At 34.2% G+C, this 6,886-nt stretch overlaps 1 long non-coding RNA gene across 1 annotated transcript in view; it reads left to right on the top strand.

Annotated features, from left to right (window-relative positions):
• The first annotated feature begins 258 nt into the window (after positions 1 to 258).
• LOC106110517 overlaps positions 259 to 6,886 on the top strand; it is a 15,117-nt gene continuing 8,489 nt past the window's right edge. Inside the window, exon 1 of the long non-coding RNA XR_001226097.1 lies at positions 259 to 620. This is a non-coding gene — a long non-coding RNA (uncharacterized LOC106110517). The remainder of the gene's footprint in view (positions 621 to 6,886) is intronic.

Here is a 6,886-nt window from a genome sequence, read left to right as displayed (position 1 = left end):
GTAGGCATTAAATTTTACCTATATTATGATAATAAACGAAATTTAACCAATATATCTGTGACGATATTCACCCGGCATAGGTTAACGTTCGATAAGGTTTGCGATAAACTTGCGTCGCATTCACTGGATTTGGCTGCAAATAAAAAATAAATGCAAAAAACACTTAACTAAAAATTGAATTATTAAAAGTAGTAAGTGAGGCGGTGTAGTTTTTGGTGCAATTCAGTGCAGTTACTCAGGGCACAGTAATGCCGGCTGCGCGCCCCGCCACGCCATCTCGCGGCCATTCGCCACGCATCGGCACAGCTGGCTGAGTCGCGCGGCGACCGTTGCCTCGTTTTATCGTTACGACGATAAATAATTACAAAAGCGTGCTTTACTTATCTGTACCTATTCCATGTTCGATTTAAAACGCGGGAAATATTTAGGCATTTTATTTGTCATTTGTTGTGTCAAATTTTGTGATTTTATAATATTTTATTGCAAATTTTAATTCGTGTGCACAATTTTCGACAAACATTGTTTATTTCAAATTCGTGATAGACATATCTTCCAGTTGTGTCCAAATTTGTGATAAGAAAATGGAGAAAGGTGGTGGATCTAGACTTCTTCAAATGCAGGTGGGTTTTTTTAATCTTATTGCCAAGTTCTTGGCATACTGTTTATCTTTTGCGATATCTGATAGCACATGATAAAGGTAAAATAAAAAAAATACTACTTATAATAACAGCAAAATAATTACGATACATTGGGATCTCTGTCGAATGTTATTAAATCCATTTACAATACTATTGAATACTTGACCTAATAGGTGTTTAACTACAGTTAAATTTTAGGTAGGATACCAACTAGCTTCATTGTTTGAATGTGGAAGAGGCGAGATGTGCGTAGGACAACGCCAAATGGAAGTTCTTAGACGTGCTTACACCTCTGGGTTACGATTACGAGCGTGAGTTTCTTTTTGTCGATGCAGTTTCGCAGTGTTATTCATTTATAATAATTTGTGGTCAAACTTAGATATTGTCAAAACAAATAACGTTGCTATGACTACCATTGTATGGATAACTTTCTATGGACAAAAAAGGAAGGTAGGTTCTACAATGAACTGCTGTTCAATATTATATAACAAAATAACTCACGCCCGTGACTCTGAGGTAGACAGATCTCGAATTTGTAGGTTTTTGACACAGTCAGTAAAAAAATGCTTGTTATCTGTTCGAAAGCATTATCAAAGCGTTTAATAAAAATATTAGTTTTTTTTCAGTTATCTAAATCAAAAAACTACAAAGCTTTAGAAATGCTCTAACTTCATTTTTCAATACAGCTTTATTGACATTTTTCCACATTTCGCTGCGCCCTCCCTCATTAAAAACATCCGTCTGTCTAGTCTGGCGGAAACACGCTCAGTTTTTTTTTATTCATTTTTCGTTAACGAACCTGCGAATATTTGCATAAAGCCTTTTCCTCGAATGCTTTTTATGTGGAGATTTTCTGCGTAAATAGGTAATGATGATCTTTTTAGCGTATTTTCTAAAAACATGCTATGAAATATAGTACTTTATCTTAGTATTTCAGGTTTTAAAATCTTAGTGCATTTTATCGGTCTTCATAAAAGGTAAATGCCCCAATGCCCGCCTCCAAACAGGTTCCCTCAGGTATTTCGTATTACTTCTTCACCTTAAACCACTACATACTTGTAGATTATTATATGACATCTAGCTGTAACTCGCAACTTCACCCGTGGAAATTAAAAAAGAGTACACACAGCCTATCTTACTCATAACATAGCTTTTTAAGGGTGCAAGAATATTTGAAATCGGTCCGTTAGTTTTTCAATTATTCCAATACATACTGAACTACAAAAATTATTTCTGGCTTTTGCCCGCGACTCCGTCCCCGAATAATTATAAAAAACAAAAGTCAGTAGCTTATGTGTTCTTCCAGACTATCCTATACATCTATACCAAATTTCATCGAAATCCATTCAGCCGTTTTGGCTACAAACTCTAACAAAAAGTGGTTATTGTAAGAGAACCGTTAAAGATAGATATATGCTATCGTGGACTTTTCTATAGAACTTTTTGAGATCTACAATTCTTTCATACATCATTTTTATATACCTCTAACGGTTTAGGCAGCGTAAGCCGAGAAAAGCTAAAGTTTAGTAATTTTTTGACGCCCGCGTCCAGAAACACGCTGTTTATTAATAGTTCCTAAACATTAGTAATAATAAAATATAGCCTATGTTAGTCACAGATAAATTACCTTTCTGATGGTGGAAGAATTTTAAAAATCGGTCCAGTGGTTTTTGAGTTATTTCAATACATACAAAAATACGAAAATACAAAGTTTTCCTCTTTATAATATTAGTGTAGATACCGTTGTAACTACGGTTGCAAATTATTTGAACTCAATTAAATAGTCAACTAAAATTATTTGAAACCGTAATTTATTAAAATAAGTGGCTACATATTGACATATATAACAACTAAAGTAAAATGTAAACAAAAATTATGTAGCGAGATAATAATACATCGAAAATAGAACTTATGAAAACGTGTTTAAAATTCATTTTGGTGTAACAAATGAGATTCCATATTTGAATAATTCGCTCATGATTCACCAACGGCCGTTTTTCGAACGCGCCAAACGTCAGTGTCGACGTTTGCGCAGATTCGTCTTAATTTTCTATCCTATTCTTACGTATGGAATAGTTTATTAGTGGGAAAGAGATAGATATTTGTGGTTTTATTCAACGGTTCTTGCTTGAACCTTGACCCTATCTTGACCGTTGTTTTGCTCGGTCAATGGAAGTAAATCGAAACGTTACTTTTGCGATCTCCTTGCCCGTAACTTCGACAGTTTTGCATTGTTTATGTTCTTATAATTTTTTATAGTGTATTATTGTTTTATTTGTAATACTATGAAAAATGTATCAAGGCTGAAAGGATTTCGATGAAATTTGGTATAGATGTAGAGGATAGTTTGGAAGAACACAAAGGCTACTCAATTTCGTTTTATTTTAATACCACGTAAGTTAGTGAGGAATAAAATTTAAAAAAGAGAAGAAGACTTAAGAATATTAAATAAGCTGTAACAATTTCTGTGACCGAGTAGAATACAGATTTTAACATTAGTAACCGTAGATTTTCTGGACAAATCCAGTACAGAAAAAAAATAGAAACTAAACAGCGGAAACCCACACAAGTTTCTTTTGCTTGATTTAAGAAAAACGAAAAAATGTTATTATGAGAAAGTTTCATCTGATAATCCAACACGTGTTATATTTCTCACGATACAAGCTTTTGTCGTTTTGTCTAAAGGATATATAACTTGCAATGTGTTGCTTAACGTGTGATTCCACAGTCTAGTACTTAAAAAATAACAAAAGGGATCTCGGCTTAAATTCCACCAGTAACAATAATAATTATTCTTTTATTCTTTTACTGTTGTACTTGTATGTCTTGTACTTGTGTGTGTGTGTGTGTGTGTAATATGAGTGATAGTTATCTGTTTCAAGGTTTGTTTTTAAAAAAAATCTTCTTTTGTGTTCTCTTCTGCTGTGTACACCTGTCATCTGTGTTTTTCTGCTTTTTTATTTTTCTTTGTCTTTAATACTTAATTTGGTTGTGAATTTTGAACATCCGATTGGTGTACCTTGTAAATCATCAACTTGCCCTTATCCCTTACGGAGGGTCGGCACGTGTGCTCTTCCGTACATCTCTATCAGTCGTCATATCTGAATCCACTCCTTTCTTAAGCATATTCCTAGTACCTTGTAAATAATTAAATATATAAAAACACATTTTAACTACTTATTACTATCCTTATTCTCTTTGAGAAAAAACAAACAATAATGTTCCTATACACTTGTTACATACATTCACAGTAAAAGACAGTGTAAAATTATTAAATTCAGGTCGAATATCGACTGACCGAGTACCGCACCTTCATGAATGACACAAATAATTACTTTATCGCACGTAATGCTACATACAAATAGAATTAAACATTTCAATAATTACGTTTGGCCAGTAATCGAAGAAAAAACTGAAAGCCAATTTCGTAACATCAAAAAGGTTCAATAAATCGAATATTATATTAAAAGAGGAAAGCAAGTCTCAACAAACTGCATCGTAATTACTTTCACTCGTCTGAAGTAAATGATAAATAACGTTGTGATTCAACAAGATTTACTGTGATGTAATATACAATGTTACTAAAACAACTTTCGTAAATAATAATTATAATAAAACTAGCTTTCGCTCGCGACTCCGTCCGCGCGGAAAATAAAAGCAAGTATCCCATGTGTTTTTCAGCCTATCCTCTACATCTATGCCAAATGTCATCGAGATCCCTTCAGCGGTTTAGGCTACAAACGTTAACAAACATCTATCTATCCATCCATCTAAACTTTCGCATTTATAATATTAGTATTATTAAGATTAGTAAGATTAATATTTAAGGAGAAAAACATATTTGTGTAAAACTTCTTTATGAGACCTTTAATGCATTATTTATATTTTTTATTCTTCATCCATTTGAGAAATTAATTACTAGAATAATTTGCTTGATGTTTACTTGCGTTGTTATCCTGTCCAAGTTAAGACGAATTATCGTTTCTACTTATAGCCAATTATTAAGTTTTTTTCAATATATCTGTACTCTAGAGTGTCAGATCAAGCAAACCGGGTGCATAATGGTAGTTAAGTAATAAATACAGGTAGCAGTGACACACATACGTACACTTTCACTGAGTTTCGCACGGCAAGGGAAGTAAGCGGAAAGGATTTATTGCAAAGACAACTGCCGAAATATGATGGGAAATGTTTTATAATAAACTTTCTCGGTAATACAAAAAGGGTTTTTCGATCGAGATCCTTACAAGAAACGGGTGGGAAGAGGAAGAGGAAAGGATGCTTTACACTATAATCCATATTATAATATACTACTACCTTTCGCCTGCGTCTCTGTCGGTGTGAAATTGGAATATACAAAAGTAAGTAGCCCACGTGATCTTCCAGACTATCCTCTACATCTATGCCAAATTTCATTAAAATCAGTTCAACAGTTTAGGTTAAAAACTCTTGACAAACATCCATCCTTCTAAAGTTCAGAATTTATTAGTAACAAGTACGATAGATTTATGTTTTAAGACATAATTTCACTAGTTAATGTCCTACAATATATTTATGTGAATCCTTGAGAGTTTGCAATACAAAAGCTGGCGATGTGCTGGCGACCTACATAGAGATAACGATTATCCCAAACCGTTATCGTGGCGGCGCGATCGATAGAGACTCGCGACAGTGGCCTGCGACCCGTCCCACCTGAAACTGACACGTTAGTATTACCACATTAAATTACTGCGGGTTTTTGTTGTTAAAACTCTCCGTAATAGAATAACAAACAACCATTCCCTGGACAAGTCACCATATAATCAAATGATTATTTAAAAATTCTTAAACAGCTTTAAGAAAATGTTACATAGAGGAATCAAAGTTCATAGTAATATTATAAATGCGAAAGTTTAGATAGATGGATGTTTGTTAGAGTTTGTAGCCTAAACGACTGAACGGGTTTCGAAGAATTTGGTATAGATGTAGAGGATAGTCCGGAAGAACATATAGGCAACTCACTTTTTTTTAATCCCACACGAAAGGAGTCGCGAGCGAAGCTAGTACAGTAATAAATTGGAGTGCAAGAGAGTTTCTGTGTGCAGTGCAGTATTCATTTTGATTTATTCATTGAGATTGGTGCAGCGGCTGAAGCTGCGACCGATCCGCACTGCGCCAATCTCAATTCAACTTCACTTCAAAACTCACCCCCTCTCCCCTTTTACATTACTCATGTAGTTGCTCGTTGAGTTTATATTCGCTATTATTTTGTTTGTTTAGGTTATATGTTCGATGAAAAAATCGTAATTATGTTTTTATAAGTTGACACGTTTGTATAATTCTTTGAAGAAATCTCTTGATATGTCCTGTTTCTATGTATTTATTTAGATTTTACAAGACAAGTTTATCAGTATTGATTTGTCCAACAGTATCATTGTCAAATTACTTATTACTTGATGTCCTTGAATACCTCGTTACGAAATAACATGTTCCAAATAGGATTAGCCATTGTCCAAATGTTTGTACGTCAAAGGAAAAATTATGTTTATTTGTTCTTCATCTCACGTCTGCAATAAAGTCAGCAGACCACGTGGGTTAACGAGCGGTTTTTAACGTTCCCCTGACCATAAATTAAGGTCTCATAAAATTATAATGTCGATAATGCCATATTGTGGGCGGGAATTTTGCCGAGGTCAAGTTATGCCAGTTTTGTAAAGTTGCAAAATCTGGGTCACCCACGCGTCTTCTTTAAGGAACTTTTTTGAATTACGCAATTTTGTTCCTTCGACTCTTATAGGTTATTAATGCATAAGATTTCCATATGCACTCTTAATCTTTTTTTGAAAATCGATTTTTTACCGATACTGTTACTTGAAGAGTTGAAGACTGTCTGTTGACGCGATGTTACCTTATAAGGTAAAGTAATGCAATATCATGCTGTGCAACATACTCAAGTAAAGGTATCTATGTAGTTTACTCAGGCGTCGACAGTAGGGCTGCCAAGCAATAAACTTCAATACGAAGAAAACCCGTGAATTATTAATTCCTTGTATGAAGATAATGGAAGTTAAGTCTGGACAATATAACTCACATAACCCAGGAGGATATAGGGACAAATTACGAATATCTCTATGCCGGGAGGCTAAGTGGTTTAAGCACTTGACTTGTAATCTACAGTTCTTGGGTTCGAATCCCGCCATGTACCAATTTGATTTTCGATTTTTCGAATTTTCATACGTACATAATTTACCCGACGTTCTTACTGTGAA

This window comes from Papilio polytes, unplaced genomic scaffold, assembly GCF_000836215.1.
Source record: "Papilio polytes unplaced genomic scaffold, Ppol_1.0 DF820622.1, whole genome shotgun sequence".
Lineage (NCBI taxonomy): Eukaryota > Metazoa > Arthropoda > Insecta > Lepidoptera > Papilionidae > Papilio > Papilio polytes.
Note: the sequence above shows the minus strand (reverse complement) of the source record. Positions and strands in the feature narration are given on the sequence as shown.